This window comes from Neltuma alba, unplaced genomic scaffold, assembly GCF_004799145.2.
Source record: "Neltuma alba isolate B1F8T4 unplaced genomic scaffold, ASM479914v2 tig00010924_pilon, whole genome shotgun sequence".
NCBI lineage: Eukaryota > Viridiplantae > Streptophyta > Magnoliopsida > Fabales > Fabaceae > Neltuma > Neltuma alba.
Window position 1 is genome coordinate 38,448 of NW_021635700.1, and position 24,267 is coordinate 62,714.

The 24,267-nt window shown below is 31.0% G+C and overlaps 1 long non-coding RNA gene and 4 other non-coding genes across 5 annotated transcripts; all 5 read left to right on the forward strand.

Annotated features, from left to right (window-relative positions):
• Positions 1–1,937: 1,937 nt before the first annotated feature.
• LOC114759984 (uncharacterized) lies at positions 1,938–23,993 on the forward strand. Its single transcript, XR_003741996.1, has 3 exons — positions 1,938–2,500; positions 15,313–15,315; positions 23,980–23,993. It is a non-coding gene; the product is annotated as an uncharacterized LOC114759984 (long non-coding RNA).
• On the forward strand, positions 2,336–2,487 carry LOC114759996 (small nucleolar RNA snoR145). The gene has a single exon (XR_003742002.1). It is a non-coding gene; the product is annotated as a small nucleolar RNA snoR145 (small nucleolar RNA).
• On the forward strand, positions 2,571–2,660 carry LOC114759992 (small nucleolar RNA snoR26). The gene has a single exon (XR_003741999.1). It is a non-coding gene; the product is annotated as a small nucleolar RNA snoR26 (small nucleolar RNA).
• LOC114759993 (small nucleolar RNA snoR27) lies at positions 2,844–2,932 on the forward strand. The gene has a single exon (XR_003742000.1). It is a non-coding gene; the product is annotated as a small nucleolar RNA snoR27 (small nucleolar RNA).
• LOC114759994 (small nucleolar RNA snoR27) lies at positions 15,626–15,709 on the forward strand. Its single transcript, XR_003742001.1, has one exon. It is a non-coding gene; the product is annotated as a small nucleolar RNA snoR27 (small nucleolar RNA).
• Positions 23,994–24,267: the final 274 nt, after the last annotated feature.

The window sequence follows — 24,267 nt, forward strand, 5'->3', positions numbered from 1 at the left end:
TTATATTCTAAATTGAATTTTTTAAGTCTTATAACTTAATATGATTGGAAAAATTTCTTGTCCTAGTTATTGGGCATCCTATATTTTTTTCTTTTTCTTTTTTGGAAAATTTTAAATCCCAAAGTCATTAAAAATAAGAATATTAAACTATACAATACTATTAACAAACATTTATATATTAAGGTATGGGAAACTTTTTCGGCTACACAAGGGAGGATAAATTTGGTGCTTTCTTTTGAGATTGTTGATATCTTATATATTGAAAAAGGCTTTGATACTTTCTTTTTAGAGATAAAATTTCAATATGCTTAATAATTTATCAAACAACTTAAGAAAAACAATTGTTCTTAAACTAAACTTGGAAAATATTGAGTCGATCAAAATTTATCTCCAATTCAACTATACTGTGGATGGCCCAAAAAAAAAATTACCTATGTTGGGACTTGTGATTCCACAAAGTAAGGTTCAAATGAAATGGATTCTGAAAATCCAAAACATTAATTCTGATTAATGTGTTTTTGTATATAAATAGGCAAGGTCACTTTGTGAAATCACAAATCCCACCGTAGTTGAATTGTTTTGCCACCCACAGCATAGTCGAACTGGGGATGAGTTTTGACTGACTCAATATTTATCAAGTTTAGTTTAAGAGAAAAATTATTTTTCTTAAATTATTTGATAAATTATTGAGTCAATTGAAATTCTATCTCCAAAACAATTTTATCAATCTCAAAAAAAGCACAAGTTCTTCTTCTGCATCAATCTCCCGGCCAAACGATAGAGGAATAGATTTTTCTAGTCCCCAACATATTCACTTGCAAATGTTTCGGTTCAATAGAGTCTCCTTTGGATAATTATTTTTCTCATTAAATTCTGTTTACAAAACCATTTTGGTAGGCAGTTAAGGTTTTGACGAATATTATAATACGTTAGAAAAAATGATGGAATTTTGTTGGAAAAAATGATTATAAGAATGCATAATAAGAACGCTGGATTTGTTGGCAGACCGCAGACATTGTCGCCAAGGAAGCTTTCAAGTTGACGTCTGATCTTTCATCCCCCCCTCCCTCTTCTTTTATTCCCGAAGAAATTTGCAGAGACGTTGTGTTTTTTTTTAAAAATAAAATATATGTATTTTTTTTTATTTGAGGTATTATCGGTATGAATACATTTTTTAATGAGGATTCAAAGTAAATAATTTAAAAGAAATCAAAGTAAATAATTTATAATGAATGCCATAAAATATTAAAATTATAAAATTTTATGATTTAGATTAAAAGTAATAGATTTTATACCATATTAGAAATTTTAAAAATATACATATTAGAATTATTTTTTATTTTATAAAAAATATTTTTTAGAAAATATAAATGTCTAAATAATTATTAAGTTAAAAAGGGGTATTTTGATGGAAAAATAATTTAAAATTAAACTTAACGGTCAACTAATGGTTTGAGTGGATAGAAATTAAATACTAAATATAAGAAGGAGATTTGTGTAACATATATTTTAATTGTAAAGGAGGTTTATATACGTTTTCAAAATAAAAAAAAGTTTTTATACTTGAGATAAAATAAAAAGATGTTCGGTGTATTTTACTCAAAATTCAACATGAATTATGTTATTACTTATTAGATTAATGAACTAGTCATGTGACTGGTCTAGTTAAGAATTTAGGAATTGAATGTAGACTGTTATTAAGATGTTTTAAAAAGTAATATTTTTTCTATTTTTTCACGCAGTTTGAATTATTCATATTAAATTTTAGTGATTTAAATTTGTTTATATATATTTTATATAAAATAATAATTTTATAAAATACTTTGAAAAAAAAAAAAACAGAAAACCAGAAGAAAGAAGGGAAACAAGTGGGGAGACGGACCAGGCCCAAAAATCCACCTTTATATAAGGAGTCCACTGGCCGCCTCCTAGCGTTCTGGTAGTTAGGGTTTCGAATCATTCATCGCCGGCCTTGCGGCTTTCTCTTTGATTTAGTTGTCTTGGTTCAATTTCAATTCCGGAAAAAGTTTTAGATGTGATGAAGAAGTAAACCATTGATTACTTGGTCGTTTTCGTGGCGATCAGGCAAGATGAAGATGATTCTTTACATATGGTTCGTATTCACTGAGCGTCGATCTGTTTAGTATTACCTTTTTCTCATTTTTATCAACGAAGGACCTATGGAGGAGGCGCTATGATTCAGTGTGCTTTTATCCAAGTTTGCCTTCGGAAATAGCACCGAAATCTGATCGCTCACCAATTCCCTGATTCGTTGGTGAGGTTAATGTTCGTGTCTGATTTTCGCACATTTTTATGCAAATCTCTATTTTTCTTGATGCGAAGGTCCCAGCAGGGGAGCGAATTACTCTTACAGTGAGGCTCCTCTAACTATTTATTTCAAAGCCCTTCGCAGATTTAATAGCCGAATCGTAGGATGCCCAGAATGTTTTGATTTTTGGTGCATCTGGAACCCTCGGCTAAATGTCAACCTCGTTTTAATGTTTCTCTCAAATGTTTTCTGGCCATCTCTCCACATTTTATTGGCGTATGAACTTTGGAATTTTGTTTTACGAGCATCAGTGATGAATACTCTAAATTGTTATCCTTGCACTTTGATTGCCAGTGAAGAATCTTATGGGGAATGATCATTCTGAGATGCCATTTCATTTGTAAAACATTACTCTAAAAAGCTAAGCTTTTGCAGATTATCTGTCATAAGATTATTTGAATTTTCCCAGTGTTTCTATCTCTATTAACATATATAGTTATACGGACTACTACCGTCTATTTATCGATCTTTCTCTGTATCGGTTTATGCTTAAATGTACTCAGCTTTCATTTACTATGGATCCATGATGCTACAATGAAACTGCGTTATCTATCTGAGTTCCGAAAAGGGATTGAAGATAATGATGATATGCTGAGATCTACTGTTAGGGTTTGAGTTACTTTGGCTAAACAAAATGCTATACTTGGTTTCTCCACATATATGAACGCATTGTGGGTATTATTGATCTCCACATTTTTAGTGTTAAGGATTTCTTTTTCTTTTTTTTTTAATATCTTCACAAGAGGAAGACAACTGTTCTTGAGTGTGATGTTGAAGATGCATTTCGTATGAAGATCATATAGGCATCATGGAGATGCATTATGGAAAACTTGAGGCAAAAGTGATTGCAAAGTCCTTTTGTAAATAGTCAATTTTAATTAAGGCTCAACTCATTTTGCATTGTTGATCTTTTTTTCAAGGTACTTGGGATTTTCTATGGTTTTATAATGGTTCTCATGCTAAGGTTTTATATCTATCTATCTGAGTTGAATTGAAGATATTTATAATATGTTGAGATCTTATTGGCATTTTTTTCTCTGATGTTAGATATGACATGGTCCTCCTGTTGAAAACTTAGGACTTGTTTGGGTATCCCAAAACTGTGGTTTCAGAATTACTTTTCCGTAAAACGAGATAATCTCCTCCACATATTTACTTCGTAATTCGTAAAAACATTTCTGAAATCATGGTTTGGTTTCTATCCAAACACACCTTTAATCAGTTAAAAAAGTTGATTGGATATTGAATCAGTGCAGATAGTGGGACGGTAGTCAACACAAGAGTTTGGTCATTTATAATAAAAGAATAAAACAATATTCATAAATGATAATTAGTCAACAAAATACAAAACTACAAAAGTAATTTAAATATTTAATTATATTAAACTAACATAAAAAAAAATACATATCTTCATCACAGCTGAAATAAGAGCACATATCTGAGTGTATATGTACATGAAAAATTAAAAACGACAGCCAAGTCGCACGACCATCTATTAAAATTCAACTCCTGTCATATGGTAAATTCAAGGAAAAATTGAGAAGGACCTATTTTTGGAGAGGGATCTTAAAAATTATAATTAATTTGAAGGACTAAAAATTTAAATATAAATTTACAATTACGAAATTATTCTCAAATTCCTATATTATCTCCAAGATCAATATCAATATTTGACTATCAGTTATCAATTGAAATATAAATTTATAATTACTAAATTGCCCCTCATTAAAATTAAAAACTAAATAGAGCAATTAACAAAAAATAGAGTCTTATTTTTCAGTCATTCATATTTGTATCTACTAGCCTTTTATTCCAATATAGTTGGAATTTCTAGCTTGCACAACTGCGATTTTGCCCCTCATTCCGATGTGGTTGGAAAAATTATTAGTAAAGCTTAGGTTACGAAGAGGTACTATTTACTTATTTTCATATTTTGGTTAACACAAGGAACTATATTTATATTCATCTAAGAAGCTTTGTATAGGTAGTGTGATTGTATTCATATGTATGTATAGTTGGGATTGAATGAAGGCACAACTATATACTTTTATATTCATCCAAAAAGTCTTTATATAGAGGCGATGAGAAAATTAGAAAATATTCAGTACAAATAAATTAAAAGAGGGAAAATAATGTTCAGAATATACATACCGTCCAATAAATAGTCTGCTAGTTGATTCCTTTTAATTTGTCTTCTTTGTTTTGGATTTATAAGAAGACAATTGCTATTGATAAAAACTTTGGGTGCATCAAAAAGAGATACAGAGAGAGAGAGAAATAGAGAAATCAAGTTCAATTGATAATTAACTGTCAAATTGAGATAGGAGGGTGTTGGAGATAATATAGGGATTTGATAAGGGATAATTTGGTAATTGTAAAATTTTATTTTAATTTTTGGTCTTTCAAATTAATTACAATTTTTAAGATCCCTCTTAATAAATACTAATTTTTTAGGTCCTTCTCCCTAATTTTCTCTAAATTCATTTCTATCACTCTCTTGAGTGGACTCGTCCTCTTTTTTCCCCCTTATGTTAACTCCTTATCAACATTTGCTATTTTGTCCCACTCTTACAAGGTAACTCTCGTAGTTGTTTTCATCTCACATGTTTATTATTTGTGATATTATCCAAATTTAGTCTTAAATATCTTGTATGCATCCAATAACTTCTACATCCTTTTTTACTATCTTCTTAAATCTTAAAACGATAAATATTATGTCATTAGTAAGTATACTAAACAACACATTAAAATCCATAGTATTCAATTTCATTTTTTTACATAAACCCTAAACTTATAAATACACTATTGTAAATTTCCTAACTTCACTTATTAGAGGGCAAAATATGAAATTGTTACAATTAAGTTGTAAATGTATTAATTCTTCTTATAAATTGTCTAACTTAAATTGTAACACTCTTAAATATCAAATTTCTTTTTTTTTTTTATGAGATCAAATTTCTATATTCATCAATTTGTAAATGTACAAATTCTTCTTGTAAATTTTCTAACTTTAATTGTTAGACTACTAAATATCAAAATGCGACAATGAATTTCTAAATGCACGTAATCTTTTTTTAAATTCCTTAACTTCAGTTGCTTAACAAAGCTTTAATGTTCTTTTAATGAGTTGTCATCTTCTTGCTTCTATAATAATATATTCGATTCTAATTATAAAATTTCGTTTGCTTAACAAAGCTTCAACCCAAGCCGGATGAGTCTAGTAGAACTAACTATATCTGTAAGTAGTACAACAATAAATTTCCTTTTATACATTTAATTGCATTGACTAATAATTAAGATACTTTTATGATACAAACAGTTATATGAAGGAGTGATGGGCTAGGCTATATGTGACGAGCTCCTAAGCAATTTAGGGAACTAACGCTGCCTTCGACATGGCGTGACCTTGCTCAATAAGAGCCGGATTTAACAGCACAAGATTCTAATTTTGATGTGTTCAACTTAGGTTGTTTGCTTTCATAAGTTTTTATTCAGAACCACTTGATTGGGAAGGGAAGTTGCTTCAAAAAGATATCCTAGAAGGTCAAAGGGAATATTAGATTGGACTCCCAAACAACGATGAGTTTAGAAGCGTGATTGAGGAGATGATAAAATTAAATACTGATACTAGGTATATATGTGATGTGGTTTTGAATTTGTTTGATTTGTATAGAATTTGACCGACAAAATCAATTGTGTTTTAATGGTTTTTGGGATTGCAATGAATGAAAACATATTACATTCCTTATTTTGGAGTCCCGAAAAATCATTGAGGCTTCTATGCGTGGCTAGTGACTTCTTATGCCAAAAAGGAAAAAACATAAAGACTTTTAATGATCATAATAACGAGTGGCGCGAACTTATTAGGGTCGAGAGAGGTCCATGGTGGGATACCAAGGATCCATTGTTCAAGAATTTGTTTTAGACAGATGATAATGATGGTCGAAGAATACTTTGTTATTTGAATAATATTGCTGACCTGGTACGTTATAACAGAAGTTTATATTTTCACCGTAAGAGTTGGCCTATAGATTTTCGGGTAAAAATTTTAAATTATTTTTAAAAATAATGCATAATATATATTAACGCACACATATCCATATCCAATATTCTTTTACTTCTTTAATTTTTCAGAGGAAATATGGCAAGCTTGAATCACGTGTAGAGCACTTGAAAGACAGATTTCTGAAGCTGTTCACTATACTTTTAGCAACTCTAAGAAGGCATGTGTGAAGTGCCAAGCACTTTCATGATTATTTTTACATTAATCCTTATGTAGGCTCCTCATTTTGAGGTGATGTTGCTTTTTCTGAGTAGAAGACATGAAATGGAGTATTGACATTCCCTGAAGTATTATATATTATATTTTGAACGGGATGTGAAACTTAGATAGTGTACTATTCTAGAATTGAAAGGCGCAGGCTGGGGAATACATCTGGTAAATATGATTTATAATGCCAATTAAAATTAATTAGACACTTTTTAACATATATTTTGTGTTAAAATTTTACTACGAATTATGATGGAGAGAATTTTTTTAAAACTATATCAAGTTAATATTTTTTAAGCTTTTTAATTTTATACTTAATTGGTTCAGTACTTTCGTATTTTATAATATTAATTAAGTTGGCAAAAACTGAAAAACTTGAACTTTTTTTAACGTCTTTCTATTTAAGAGAGATTTTAGTATATTTTTAAGAATGTTGCACATTTATTTTTCCTTTGCATCTCCTTTGTCTTGTATTAACTGGTATCAGAGCTTGATTCTCGCTTCTCTTCCACTGTCGCTAAAACCTTTTAAAATTAGTCTCTTTAATATCTCCAACATACATCAATTAGTATCAAAGTCACATTTTCTTTATTTTTTTTTACTTCAACTCTCGCACAAGCATTTCAAAAACTTGTTTTGATCTCATCCATCTTGCATTAGTTGGTATCGGACCGAAATTTCTACTTCTCCTCTACTTGCATAAACATTCTAAAATCAATTTTGTTTGTTTTGAATTCTGAATTCGTGAAATGTTACAATACTGCTATGAGAAGATGAGTATGTTATTGTCAAGATTTGTGATTTTGCAAATCGATATGACAACCCAAGCCGGATGAGTCTAGTAGAACTAACTATATCTGTAAGTAGTACAACAATAAATTTCCTTTTATACATTTAATTGCATTGACTAATAATTAAGATACTTTTATGATACAAACAGTTATATGAAGGAGTGATGGGCTAGGCTATATGTGACGAGCTCCTAAGCAATTTAGGGAACTAACGCTGCCTTCGACATGGCGTGACCTTGCTCAATAAGAGCCGGATTTAACAGCACAAGATTCTAATTTTGATGTGTTCAACTTAGGTTGTTTGCTTTCATAAGTTTTTATTCAGAACCACTTGATTGGGAAGGGAAGTTGCTTCAAAAAGATATCCTAGAAGGTCAAAGGGAATATTAGATTGGACTCCCAAACAACGATGAGTTTAGAAGCGTGATTGAGGAGATGATAAAATTAAATACTGATACTAGGTATATATGTGATGTGGTTTTGAATTTGTTTGATTTGTATAGAATTTGACCGACAAAATCAATTGTGTTTTAATGGTTTTTGGGATTGCAATGAATGAAAACATATTACATTCCTTATTTTGGAGTCCCGAAAAATCATTGAGGCTTCTATGCGTGGCTAGTGACTTCTTATGCCAAAAAGGAAAAAACATAAAGACTTTTAATGATCATAATAACGAGTGGCGCGAACTTATTAGGGTCGAGAGAGGTCCATGGTGGGATACCAAGGATCCATTGTTCAAGAATTTGTTTTAGACAGATGATAATGATGGTCGAAGAATACTTTGTTATTTGAATAATATTGCTGACCTGGTACGTTATAACAGAAGTTTATATTTTCACCGTAAGAGTTGGCCTATAGATTTTCGGGTAAAAATTTTAAATTATTTTTAAAAATAATGCATAATATATATTAACGCACACATATCCATATCCAATATTCTTTTACTTCTTTAATTTTTCAGAGGAAATATGGCAAGCTTGAATCACGTGTAGAGCACTTGAAAGACAGATTTCTGAAGCTGTTCACTATACTTTTAGCAACTCTAAGAAGGCATGTGTGAAGTGCCAAGCACTTTCATGATTATTTTTACATTAATCCTTATGTAGGCTCCTCATTTTGAGGTGATGTTGCTTTTTCTGAGTAGAAGACATGAAATGGAGTATTGACATTCCCTGAAGTATTATATATTATATTTTGAACGGGATGTGAAACTTAGATAGTGTACTATTCTAGAATTGAAAGGCGCAGGCTGGGGAATACATCTGGTAAATATGATTTATAATGCCAATTAAAATTAATTAGACACTTTTTAACATATATTTTGTGTTAAAATTTTACTACGAATTATGATGGAGAGAATTTTTTTAAAACTATATCAAGTTAATATTTTTTAAGCTTTTTAATTTTATACTTAATTGGTTCAGTACTTTCGTATTTTATAATATTAATTAAGTTGGCAAAAACTGAAAAACTTGAACTTTTTTTAACGTCTTTCTATTTAAGAGAGATTTTAGTATATTTTTAAGAATGTTGCACATTTATTTTTCCTTTGCATCTCCTTTGTCTTGTATTAACTGGTATCAGAGCTTGATTCTCGCTTCTCTTCCACTGTCGCTAAAACCTTTTAAAATTAGTCTCTTTAATATCTCCAACATACATCAATTAGTATCAAAGTCACATTTTCTTTATTTTTTTTTACTTCAACTCTCGCACAAGCATTTCAAAAACTTGTTTTGATCTCATCCATCTTGCATTAGTTGGTATCGGACCGAAATTTCTACTTCTCCTCTACTTGCATAAACATTCTAAAATCAATTTTGTTTGTTTTGAATTCTGAATTCGTGAAATGTTACAATACTGCTATGAGAAGATGAGTATGTTATTGTCAAGATTTGTGATTTTGCAAATCGATATGACAACCCAAGCCGGATGAGTCTAGTAGAACTAACTATATCTGTAAGTAGTACAACAATAAATTTCCTTTTATACATTTAATTGCATTGACTAATAATTAAGATACTTTTATGATACAAACAGTTATATGAAGGAGTGATGGGCTAGGCTATATGTGACGAGCTCCTAAGCAATTTAGGGAACTAACGCTGCCTTCGACATGGCGTGACCTTGCTCAATAAGAGCCGGATTTAACAGCACAAGATTCTAATTTTGATGTGTTCAACTTAGGTTGTTTGCTTTCATAAGTTTTTATTCAGAACCACTTGATTGGGAAGGGAAGTTGCTTCAAAAAGATATCCTAGAAGGTCAAAGGGAATATTAGATTGGACTCCCAAACAACGATGAGTTTAGAAGCGTGATTGAGGAGATGATAAAATTAAATACTGATACTAGGTATATATGTGATGTGGTTTTGAATTTGTTTGATTTGTATAGAATTTGACCGACAAAATCAATTGTGTTTTAATGGTTTTTGGGATTGCAATGAATGAAAACATATTACATTCCTTATTTTGGAGTCCCGAAAAATCATTGAGGCTTCTATGCGTGGCTAGTGACTTCTTATGCCAAAAAGGAAAAAACATAAAGACTTTTAATGATCATAATAACGAGTGGCGCGAACTTATTAGGGTCGAGAGAGGTCCATGGTGGGATACCAAGGATCCATTGTTCAAGAATTTGTTTTAGACAGATGATAATGATGGTCGAAGAATACTTTGTTATTTGAATAATATTGCTGACCTGGTACGTTATAACAGAAGTTTATATTTTCACCGTAAGAGTTGGCCTATAGATTTTCGGGTAAAAATTTTAAATTATTTTTAAAAATAATGCATAATATATATTAACGCACACATATCCATATCCAATATTCTTTTACTTCTTTAATTTTTCAGAGGAAATATGGCAAGCTTGAATCACGTGTAGAGCACTTGAAAGACAGATTTCTGAAGCTGTTCACTATACTTTTAGCAACTCTAAGAAGGCATGTGTGAAGTGCCAAGCACTTTCATGATTATTTTTACATTAATCCTTATGTAGGCTCCTCATTTTGAGGTGATGTTGCTTTTTCTGAGTAGAAGACATGAAATGGAGTATTGACATTCCCTGAAGTATTATATATTATATTTTGAACGGGATGTGAAACTTAGATAGTGTACTATTCTAGAATTGAAAGGCGCAGGCTGGGGAATACATCTGGTAAATATGATTTATAATGCCAATTAAAATTAATTAGACACTTTTTAACATATATTTTGTGTTAAAATTTTACTACGAATTATGATGGAGAGAATTTTTTTAAAACTATATCAAGTTAATATTTTTTAAGCTTTTTAATTTTATACTTAATTGGTTCAGTACTTTCGTATTTTATAATATTAATTAAGTTGGCAAAAACTGAAAAACTTGAACTTTTTTTAACGTCTTTCTATTTAAGAGAGATTTTAGTATATTTTTAAGAATGTTGCACATTTATTTTTCCTTTGCATCTCCTTTGTCTTGTATTAACTGGTATCAGAGCTTGATTCTCGCTTCTCTTCCACTGTCGCTAAAACCTTTTAAAATTAGTCTCTTTAATATCTCCAACATACATCAATTAGTATCAAAGTCACATTTTCTTTATTTTTTTTTACTTCAACTCTCGCACAAGCATTTCAAAAACTTGTTTTGATCTCATCCATCTTGCATTAGTTGGTATCGGACCGAAATTTCTACTTCTCCTCTACTTGCATAAACATTCTAAAATCAATTTTGTTTGTTTTGAATTCTGAATTCGTGAAATGTTACAATACTGCTATGAGAAGATGAGTATGTTATTGTCAAGATTTGTGATTTTGCAAATCGATATGACAACCCAAGCCGGATGAGTCTAGTAGAACTAACTATATCTGTAAGTAGTACAACAATAAATTTCCTTTTATACATTTAATTGCATTGACTAATAATTAAGATACTTTTATGATACAAACAGTTATATGAAGGAGTGATGGGCTAGGCTATATGTGACGAGCTCCTAAGCAATTTAGGGAACTAACGCTGCCTTCGACATGGCGTGACCTTGCTCAATAAGAGCCGGATTTAACAGCACAAGATTCTAATTTTGATGTGTTCAACTTAGGTTGTTTGCTTTCATAAGTTTTTATTCAGAACCACTTGATTGGGAAGGGAAGTTGCTTCAAAAAGATATCCTAGAAGGTCAAAGGGAATATTAGATTGGACTCCCAAACAACGATGAGTTTAGAAGCGTGATTGAGGAGATGATAAAATTAAATACTGATACTAGGTATATATGTGATGTGGTTTTGAATTTGTTTGATTTGTATAGAATTTGACCGACAAAATCAATTGTGTTTTAATGGTTTTTGGGATTGCAATGAATGAAAACATATTACATTCCTTATTTTGGAGTCCCGAAAAATCATTGAGGCTTCTATGCGTGGCTAGTGACTTCTTATGCCAAAAAGGAAAAAACATAAAGACTTTTAATGATCATAATAACGAGTGGCGCGAACTTATTAGGGTCGAGAGAGGTCCATGGTGGGATACCAAGGATCCATTGTTCAAGAATTTGTTTTAGACAGATGATAATGATGGTCGAAGAATACTTTGTTATTTGAATAATATTGCTGACCTGGTACGTTATAACAGAAGTTTATATTTTCACCGTAAGAGTTGGCCTATAGATTTTCGGGTAAAAATTTTAAATTATTTTTAAAAATAATGCATAATATATATTAACGCACACATATCCATATCCAATATTCTTTTACTTCTTTAATTTTTCAGAGGAAATATGGCAAGCTTGAATCACGTGTAGAGCACTTGAAAGACAGATTTCTGAAGCTGTTCACTATACTTTTAGCAACTCTAAGAAGGCATGTGTGAAGTGCCAAGCACTTTCATGATTATTTTTACATTAATCCTTATGTAGGCTCCTCATTTTGAGGTGATGTTGCTTTTTCTGAGTAGAAGACATGAAATGGAGTATTGACATTCCCTGAAGTATTATATATTATATTTTGAACGGGATGTGAAACTTAGATAGTGTACTATTCTAGAATTGAAAGGCGCAGGCTGGGGAATACATCTGGTAAATATGATTTATAATGCCAATTAAAATTAATTAGACACTTTTTAACATATATTTTGTGTTAAAATTTTACTACGAATTATGATGGAGAGAATTTTTTTAAAACTATATCAAGTTAATATTTTTTAAGCTTTTTAATTTTATACTTAATTGGTTCAGTACTTTCGTATTTTATAATATTAATTAAGTTGGCAAAAACTGAAAAACTTGAACTTTTTTTAACGTCTTTCTATTTAAGAGAGATTTTAGTATATTTTTAAGAATGTTGCACATTTATTTTTCCTTTGCATCTCCTTTGTCTTGTATTAACTGGTATCAGAGCTTGATTCTCGCTTCTCTTCCACTGTCGCTAAAACCTTTTAAAATTAGTCTCTTTAATATCTCCAACATACATCAATTAGTATCAAAGTCACATTTTCTTTATTTTTTTTTACTTCAACTCTCGCACAAGCATTTCAAAAACTTGTTTTGATCTCATCCATCTTGCATTAGTTGGTATCGGACCGAAATTTCTACTTCTCCTCTACTTGCATAAACATTCTAAAATCAATTTTGTTTGTTTTGAATTCTGAATTCGTGAAATGTTACAATACTGCTATGAGAAGATGAGTATGTTATTGTCAAGATTTGTGATTTTGCAAATCGATATGACAACCCAAGCCGGATGAGTCTAGTAGAACTAACTATATCTGTAAGTAGTACAACAATAAATTTCCTTTTATACATTTAATTGCATTGACTAATAATTAAGATACTTTTATGATACAAACAGTTATATGAAGGAGTGATGGGCTAGGCTATATGTGACGAGCTCCTAAGCAATTTAGGGAACTAACGCTGCCTTCGACATGGCGTGACCTTGCTCAATAAGAGCCGGATTTAACAGCACAAGATTCTAATTTTGATGTGTTCAACTTAGGTTGTTTGCTTTCATAAGTTTTTATTCAGAACCACTTGATTGGGAAGGGAAGTTGCTTCAAAAAGATATCCTAGAAGGTCAAAGGGAATATTAGATTGGACTCCCAAACAACGATGAGTTTAGAAGCGTGATTGAGGAGATGATAAAATTAAATACTGATACTAGGTATATATGTGATGTGGTTTTGAATTTGTTTGATTTGTATAGAATTTGACCGACAAAATCAATTGTGTTTTAATGGTTTTTGGGATTGCAATGAATGAAAACATATTACATTCCTTATTTTGGAGTCCCGAAAAATCATTGAGGCTTCTATGCGTGGCTAGTGACTTCTTATGCCAAAAAGGAAAAAACATAAAGACTTTTAATGATCATAATAACGAGTGGCGCGAACTTATTAGGGTCGAGAGAGGTCCATGGTGGGATACCAAGGATCCATTGTTCAAGAATTTGTTTTAGACAGATGATAATGATGGTCGAAGAATACTTTGTTATTTGAATAATATTGCTGACCTGGTACGTTATAACAGAAGTTTATATTTTCACCGTAAGAGTTGGCCTATAGATTTTCGGGTAAAAATTTTAAATTATTTTTAAAAATAATGCATAATATATATTAACGCACACATATCCATATCCAATATTCTTTTACTTCTTTAATTTTTCAGAGGAAATATGGCAAGCTTGAATCACGTGTAGAGCACTTGAAAGACAGATTTCTGAAGCTGTTCACTATACTTTTAGCAACTCTAAGAAGGCATGTGTGAAGTGCCAAGCACTTTCATGATTATTTTTACATTAATCCTTATGTAGGCTCCTCATTTTGAGGTGATGTTGCTTTTTCTGAGTAGAAGACATGAAATGGAGTATTGACATTCCCTGAAGTATTATATATTATATTTTGAACGGGATGTGAAACTTAGATAGTGTACTATTCTAGAATTGAAAGGCGCAGGCTGGGGAATACATCTGGTAAATATGATTTATAATGCCAATTAAAATTAATTAGACACTTTTTAACATATATTTTGTGTTAAAATTTTACTACGAATTATGATGGAGAGAATTTTTTTAAAACTATATCAAGTTAATATTTTTTAAGCTTTTTAATTTTATACTTAATTGGTTCAGTACTTTCGTATTTTATAATATTAATTAAGTTGGCAAAAACTGAAAAACTTGAACTTTTTTTAACGTCTTTCTATTTAAGAGAGATTTTAGTATATTTTTAAGAATGTTGCACATTTATTTTTCCTTTGCATCTCCTTTGTCTTGTATTAACTGGTATCAGAGCTTGATTCTCGCTTCTCTTCCACTGTCGCTAAAACCTTTTAAAATTAGTCTCTTTAATATCTCCAACATACATCAATTAGTATCAAAGTCACATTTTCTTTATTTTTTTTTACTTCAACTCTCGCACAAGCATTTCAAAAACTTGTTTTGATCTCATCCATCTTGCATTAGTTGGTATCGGACCGAAATTTCTACTTCTCCTCTACTTGCATAAACATTCTAAAATCAATTTTGTTTGTTTTGAATTCTGAATTCGTGAAATGTTACAATACTGCTATGAGAAGATGAGTCTGTTATTGTCAAGATTTGTGATTTTGCAAATCGATATGACAACCCAAGCCATGAGTCAATGTTCTTAGAAAAATAAATTGGCTTTTAATGATTTTTAGAATTACAATGAATGAAGACATATTACATCCCTTATTCTAGATTCCGAAAAAAACATTAAGATGTAAACCCCATTTGAACTTTGTACATGTTGGATTATTTAGTGTCATTAGGGTGGTAATCTCTTATAAGATGTGAAGTTTAGAATTCTAGAAAATACTAAAAATTGCTTGCTGTCTTTTTAAATTTTGTTTGATGTATGATTCAGAAGTTGCTAATGATTGCACACTATTTTGAGCTTAAAATCTTGATTGATTATCAAACTTTAAGCAGTTAGTAATGATTACTTGGTTTAATCAATTAAACTTGTGAAAACCTTTTTTTATATTCACTTGTCTTACCACTGAAAATTCATGGTTATTTGAAATTAAATTTGTTGCTTTCATGTTTGTGCTTAGTGTAGATCTGAAAGTATTTATTGATTACTATTGAATGAATTTGCTTAGACTTTATTATAAGCACTTTTTGCAAAAAAAACTACTTTATGGTAAACAAAAATGTTTTGAATAGTACTGTTACATTTTGTATTGTTGATCTTTCTTTAAGGTGCTTGGGATTCTCTATGGTTCTATAGTAGTTCCCATGCTAAGGATCTATGATGCTAAGTTAAAATTATCTATCTGAGTTTCAGAAAGCAATTGAAGATATTTATAATATTATGAGATCTTATTAGCACTCTTTTTTTTTGATGACGTAACAACTCGTATTAAATATGACATGAGTCCTGCTATCATACAGGATGAATCCAACACACAATAGAAAAAGGTGTAAGTAATAAATGGTGTGGAGAAAATTTTTAATGAATTTGATTTTAAAAAGAAAAATTTGTTTGCAAACTTAATCTGGTAAAAGAATTTAAATTTGAGAGCGTGTAATTATGCATATTAAGCTAATTAAGCTTTGAAGTAAGAATTTTTAACCAAATTTTGTTTTAAAAAAAAATCAGAAAATGGGGTTGTCATTTTTTTTTTTCCGGGTGATGTGGTTATGCAATTTTGATAAAGACAACGTATAAGATAAAAGGTGAAAAATTAATTAAAGATTTTTAACTTCACTTGTTTAGTTTCTAGTTTTTCAAATCAAACTTACTTAAATATGATCTTTATTTTTAAGTTAATTGGATTTTATGTTATTATGTAAAACTAGTTCAATGCCTGTGGATTGCATGGGCATTGAACATAGGGTATGTTCAAGGCAAATAAATTTTTTTACAACTGGCACTTTTTATCTTTTTTTTTTTTACATGTAATAATTGTTGGGAAGAAAAAAAACCTGATAGATGGAAGGATGATAACTCAAATAGAAAATCAGTTTAAGTCCTTGATTTAATAATATTTATATTTTCAGTTAGATCTACACAAAACTAAATGGTCAATTGTAGCTCAACATTTAGCTTTAAGATGTTGAGAAAGACGTGGAATTATGATCAAGCAGGAGACCATGTTGGTAAGTATGAAACTATTTTCTAAGCTCAAGAGCGCCCATTTAGTCACAATCTGAGACCAAAGTAAGCATAGTGATCAAATTAGGAGCATAGAAGTCAGTAAATGTTATTGATTTACCAAACAAATTTGACTCAAACCCCTTGGCAAAAATTCAAATGGCATAGACAAGATATATTTATTACTTGGGAAGCAAATAGACTACTCTTTTCTGACCATATTGAAGCCATTTGAAGACAAGCATTTATTTTCTTCTAACAGCATATCCATAGCAACTTTAAATTTAATTCTTAGCCATTAAAAATTCAATTGTCATGAGCTGAAATACTCCATTCACAAGACAAATCTAACCTGCCCAATATGGCTAGTTTTGTTTTAGTACCTCAAGAGCCAAGTAAGGACTTCTAATTATCTCATTAAATATTTCACCTGTAGAAAATGACAAGCATCAGTAAATGAATCTTGAATAGAGGCAACTGATTGATAAAGGATAGATTTCTTGTAGTTATAAAATCTTACAATGACTGTAGTAGATATAAATTCATAATAAAATCTTACAATGACTGTAGTAGATATAAATTCATAGTACTCTGTCAAAAGCAACTTCCAAAGGATCGTCATCCACTGGGTCCATCCTTTTTTTAATTTTCCAGAATTAAATGTATACCTATGTTTGATTAGTATTTCGAGGTGCATGGTAGAAAAAATTGAAACAGCAAGGGACAAAAGAAGAAACTTTTTAGAATTAAAAATCTACAATACTAATCAAGCAGATACCTGAATGGAAACCAAAGTTGAATTAGCACTTGTCGCACTTCTAAATAGCCTTACGAAGACCCCTCTCTTATAATAATAATAGATAGATAGATAGATTAAATCACACTAAGAAATTAATGCAGAATTGAAAATATGTACTCTACGTCATAATTGGCAGAGTCTCCATATTCACAAATCGAATTTGAAATCCAATATAGTCTTCACGTTCATAAATCGAATTTGAAATTACATAACCACCCAAAATTACTTGCCTTCTAAAATAAATTCCTCTAAGTTATTCTGAAGTGTTATTAATATTTCTCCATTTTATCCCTTTTTTTGCCCAATGTTTTTATCCTTTTTACAAATTATGAAGAAGAGAACTTGATTCTATCAGCTTGAGATGGTTTTTTCTTTAATTATATGATAGCAGAAAAAAGCAAGCCAAAAAAAACATTGTCCACAAGGCGTAACAACACAAGGTGAAACATGATTAGAGCAAATTTAGGTGAAGAGTCTACCCTTTCAAATCCAATCCTACTCGGCGAGCTGGTAATAAGCAGGCCCAGCCTATGAGCCCGGTATTGAGTTGGTAGAACGTCAGCTCGTCAAGGAAGTACCACTTTGGGCCTACTCCACTGGCTCTTTTTTTTAAATAAATCAATCTGCCGGCAAATTTATATTTTCATAGGGAGAAACACAAATCAGGTTAATCATATTTCAAGTCACTCAATCTCTGTATCTGGATTATAAATAAAAGAATGCGTTACATCGAAAAATTTCTTCCATTTTATTATATATAGGCCACACGTTATGGTGACGCCGTCCGATATATAAATCCAAATTATAAATCTTTATTGTTAGGAAAAAAATATATAAATCTATATGACATGATTATCATTTTGCAAATCCTTACAGGATTGTTACATGCAATTTTATGCAATAAAGTGCGCGTGTATTCATGCATCCTTACAGGATTTATAGTGCTTTGTTATAAATTTTATACTTTATATATTTAATTATTTTAAGTGAAAGAGTCTAATGTGTAATTTTTTAGTTAATTATATGACTTCGTTCATGCTGTATAACATAAATGTTTGGCACCAAAAATCCCGTCAAAAGGACATATATAAATACAATACCCGTAATACATTTTTATAGGAAAAAAAAAGAAATACTTTAAATTTATGATTTTTTTTTGCAAAAAAAAAAGAAAAAAAGATACAGGTGGCCATGGGTTGGCCTGTATCTGTATTGCCAGCCTGCTCTATTAGCTCTCCTCGGAACAAGCTACTTTTTTTTTTTTGGATAGAGAGGCTAAATTGCAGGCATGAATATTTGAAAGTTGTACAACATACCAAAGTATACAGAAGAAATATGATTAGAAAACAGTGTGGTAAAAGCTCCTAACGAAATGATACGAATTGGGGATAAAGAAAAGTCATGCAGACAAGAATGAGTTCAGTAGGATCATAAAAAAGATAAAACCTTCTCAATGCCTTTAACGTATCTGTGTACTTACACTAACTCAAATTCCCCCTATTCATTGAGGGACACACTCGTTAGTCTTTTTTTTTTTTTGGGGAAAAATTTTATTAAAGAATCACTATAGCAGCATAATTTTCTTCCACCCCAAATAATTCTGAAATTTTTTGTCTTCCATCTTCATCGCCATTGTTGAAGTTGCGTTAAGCCTGTTACAATTGTGGTCCTTGTTCTCCTGAGCTTCTCAATCTATCATCGTTGCTCACAGCTGCTTTGTGGAATTCTCCGACAACTCCATTGCCCCCCTTTTCACTGCTTACCCCTACTCTCACCCTCTCTCATGGTTTTTCAGTTTTGCCTCTCTTTTTACTCTCACACTGAGCTAGCTTGCCACGGTGATTTTTAATTTAATTAACTTCTCATAATTGTTTGAACATGAAGTATCTAAAATAGTGTTTCCCATGAATCCCTTATTCTTGCATTGGTTATCATGATTTCGCATAGCTGGAAGTCTTTCTCACATTCACCTTTCTGATGGTACTGTTTTCCTTTCACCAGTTTCCAATTGTGCTTTGTTTACATGTCTGCGCATACTTTGTTATCTTCGGTTACTTTCCCCGGGGATGACACAGTAGTTTGAAATATGCTTATTTTGTAAATTTCCCGTTTCTTAATGCTTTCAGATTGTCTGCAACTGGAAAAACTTCTACTTAATCTCTTCCTGTATTTAAGTTTTTTTTTTCCACCTTTCTTTTTCACTTTAACTCTTCATGCATAGGTGCAATGTGGAGAAGATGAACTTGAACAGAAGATAGATGACAAGATTGAGCAGTTCATCAGGTGGGTTGAGAAGCATCCAAACCAAAAAAGTCAGGTTAACAATTTGCTAGTAGCTTTTCTGTACCTTGTCTCATGTTAAAAATCATTCAAGTATACTTGGAACACTGCTGCCACTAGGGAAAAAATAACTATGCTTAGTAATGTTATGGGCCTGCTTACTTTTAGTGCTGTTTTGGGAGGGCTTATTTTAGGCCGAAAGTTACTTATTTTGGTCAGGAGCCCGATTGAAAAATCAAATGCTGTTTGGGAGAGCTTATGGGCTATTGAGCTTGATGGCATAATCTGGACCAACCGTGCGTTTAAAATTAAGCTGTGGAAAGGAGCTTATTTGAAGGGCTTATGTACCGGGTGTGTCGGAATTATTCCCCTTTTTATTTTTCTCTCACTTTGTCGTCTCCTCGCAAGATAATCAAGCGCAAGTCTTCATATATATCGCAAGTCTTCATATTCACTCTCTAGTAAAAATTATATTTACAATAATTTTTTTATTTCTCTAAAGTTTTAAAATTTAATTTACTCATTAAATTTCACTTCTTCATATTAAATTAATTTAAATTCATTATATTATGTAAATTTATTTTTTTTATCATGTTTCACTTTATATGTAAAATATTTTTTTTGTGATTTCTCTAAAATTTTAAAATTTAATTCACTCATTAAATTTCACTTCTTTATATTAAATTAATTTAAATTCATTGTATTATGTAAAATCATTTTTTTAAATCATGTTTCATTATTTATTAAAACTCATACCCATTTTGGTAATTTTACAAACAATTTTTTTTTATTCAATCATAATCTAAATAACCTTTTACCAATCTCACTTTACAAATTAACTTTTTTAAACTCCAATCCAAATGCAATTCACTTTATCCAATTTAACTTTTACCTAATCTTACTTTTCTAGAAGTCAGATTGAAAATAAGCTACTTTTATTTTTTTATCACTAATCCAAACGGACCCTTAGTAGAATGGCCTTGTAATTATCTTTCGTTTTAGGCTTGCTATGACTAAACTTAAGCTTTAGAGTGGTATTTCCCATGTTTCAAGCTGCTCATTTGTTGTCCAATTGCGAATGTTTGGTATTTTGTAATTCAACAGCTTTTCTAACAAAATCATCAGACTTGTGTTAGTGGTTCTATTTTTTGCGGGTTCAAGATATTAATTGAATAAAAATAATGCAAGGTTTTAGCATAGTCTTAATATATCATATATATTCTCCTATTGTATCGCAATAAGTGCTATCTCTATATATACTTATTCTAATAGGCTTATGAATTTTGATGAAGCAGATATGCTTATCTTTCTATGAAGTAAAAAACAAACATGTATTCAGTGGAAGTTGCGTGTTCCACAAAGATGCTGAGTCTTCGTGTGGTTATGCGTCCAAGGAAGGTTGCTCACTAATCTGTCAAGATCTAAGCTAGGACTACACCCCACTGGGGAGTGCAACTCGTGTGAGGGCAAGCAGGAGACTGTTTTACATGTTCTTCGTGACCGCTAGCATAGCATGCAGGTCTGGCATGCTCTCTTGCCTCATGAATGGGGAAATAAATTCTTTTTTGTTTCTGATCTCTCTGCTTGGCTTACGTGGTGCACTCGTAACGGTTTCCAAACTAATGGTTATGACTTCAGGCTCTGGTTTCCTCTAGTCTGTTGTAACTTATGGTTGAGTAGGAATGGTTCGATCTTCAATGATCTAGGCTGGAGAATTGAGACTCTTATTGCACGAGTTCAGGCTTGCCTAGCTTGGGGCAATCAGAACCCACTACAGCAAAAAACAGGGGTGTCTTTATAGCCCATTTGGAAACCGCCCCCTTTAGACGTGGTGAAGATTAATGTGGATGGTTCTCGTCACTTAGATTCTAGCCTTTGTACCTGTGGGGGCATCTTCTGTGACCATAATGGAACTTTCATGCAAGGTTTCATGCACAAGGTCGGTCGGGGTTCAATCATCACAGCTGAGGCTTGGGGTCTTTTGTGGGCTCTAAAGGTTGCATTGGACAGCGCCTTATGTCACCTAATCGTTGAGTGTGACTGCACTGAGTTAATCTCCCTTGTTCATTCTTCCATTCCCTCGGAACACCCGGACCACAGTGTTGTGACTAAAATCCAACAGATGATAGATCAGGACTGAGAGGTTGAAGCGGTTGTTTGTTCGTGAGACATGAACATCATGGCGGATGCTTTGGCTGCACAAGCATGTAATATGGGGATTGATTTTGCTACGTTTCGTAATCCCCCAGATCCCATACGGGACATTCTTCAATGAGAAGCTCTCTAGAGTCTTGTTTTAGTGGGTGCTGATACGTAGTAGTTCCTATTCCCTTTGTCATAAAAAAAAAAAAAAAGTATCTTGATTCAATAGTAAGATTCCCTATGTGTATTGTGAAAACTTGTATTCCTATTATAAATTCATAAATTTCAGTTGTAAATTTATATCGCGTTTAATTTTTTTAATAACTGATTGAAATTGATATATGAATGATATACAAGAATGAATGATATATGACTAACAACAGTACAGAACAATTATTTTATATCTTTCATGTGGGAGGAAAATTTGTGAAGATCCTTAGAGGCAAAATGATATATGATTTCAGAATGTGTTTAAATTTGTATTAAGGCATTTTCATTTGGAAGACTACTATATGTTTTGGTGACATGAACTAATTTGTATATAGAAAATTTGCACATCTTTTATAAGGAAATATATATTATGAGTTTATTATATATGAATTAAGACTAATCTTCTATTTTTTGTCTGCCAATTCTAATTTTCTATTATGAGTTTATAACCAAAGTGTATCACTAGACATGAGAATGGATTTCATTTATAAAATAAAAATAATACCTTCATTGTTAGTTTTATAAACAAATAATTTAAAGTTAAAATTAAAAAGTAAATATAAACCATCCAAATTAAATATGAATGTGGAATATGATACTACTCTGGTCTTAAATATAAGATATATTTTGCAGTATAAATTATACTACAAAATAGATCTTCTATTTAGGACCAGAGTAGTAATTTGCAAATATGGGACCTATAATTCACAACTGGAATACAAAATTTTGCAATAAGGAGATGTAGATTAACAAAAGAAATATATTCATTTGCAAGTGGAGTAAAATAATTCAAAAGTGAAACATAATAATCTACAAGTTTGGATCTATCATTCACAACTGTAATACAACAATTTGCAATGAGAATATGTACATCAACAAGTGGATTAAAGTAATTCACAACTGGAACATAATAATTTACAAGTCTGTGACCCATCATTAACAACTAGAATATGCCAATTTACAACTATGAGACGTAGATTAATAAGAGAAATACATTTATTTGCAAGTGAATTAATTTAATTCACAAGTAGAACATGATAATTTATAAGTCTAATACCTATCATTCACAATTGGAATGGTTGGGAAAGTAGTTATGACAATCCATTTAGATTTTTTGTGTTAATTGGAATCTATTTGTATAGTACTGTGAATAGATAAAAAAATTTCATGATAGTACTTAGTGATAAGCTGTTCTAAGTATTGCACTGAAAATAGTCTATCGACTATGTACATGTATGAACAAATTAATTCACTCACAAAAGGATGTGTTTCTATTGTTAAGCTGTGTATACTTGTTACAAATTGGTAAATTCTAGTTGTGAATAGTCCCTCCTAGATTTGTAAATTATCATGTTCAACTTTTTCAATTAAATTATACTGCTTGTAAATGGACGTAATTTTTGTTGTTAATCTTTGTATTTTTGTTGCAAATTAGCATATTCCAGTTATTAATAGTATCTCCCATTCTTGTAAATGATCAAGTTCAGGTTTTCGAAATAAATTAGGTTACTTACAAATGGACATATTTCTATTATGAATTTATGCATCCTTATTGCAAAATCGTGTATTCTAGTTTTGAATAATAGCTCCAGACTTGCAAATTGGTGAGGGAAAAATAGAATATTAGAATTAATTGACATGTAATAAACTGATAATATATAACTCCTTACACCGAACTTGTGCAAATTCCCATATACACAAATTTGTACACATTTTGAACTAACTAAAATCACATATCAAATTAAAATATAACAATTGATATGTTATCGCTTTCTTTTTGGTTGTGCCTTTATTTGTTCAAGTAGTTTCGCAACAGTAGTTGACTTTGTATTTTTTTTCTGAGTAACAAGCCACCACAAGAGTGACCTCAGTGGAGTTACTCTTATAGCATAACAATAAGTACTGTCATTAGATTCACACATTCGTAACAATGAAAACTCAAAATAATATATGAACTCATAAACATATAATTTAACTCCTATTGTTGTATAATAAGGCATGGTAAATTCTATTCCATCATTCTCTTGAGTGGACTCTTCCTCTTTTTTTCTATGTGGCTCCTTATCAGCATTTGCCAGGTTGTTCTGCTCTTATAAAATAGTATTTGTAATTGCTTTCATCCCACATGTCTAGTATTTTTTACGTTCCCAAAATTTAGCCTTGAATGCCTTACATCCGGTAACTTCTACATCTTTTTTCACCATCTTCTTACGCCTTCAAACAATAATTATTATGTCATTAATAAGTACATTAAACAACGCATCGAAATCCATAGCATGCAATTTCACTTCTTATATAAACCCCAAACTTATAAATACACTACTGTAAATTCTCTAACTTTACTTGTTACAAGGGC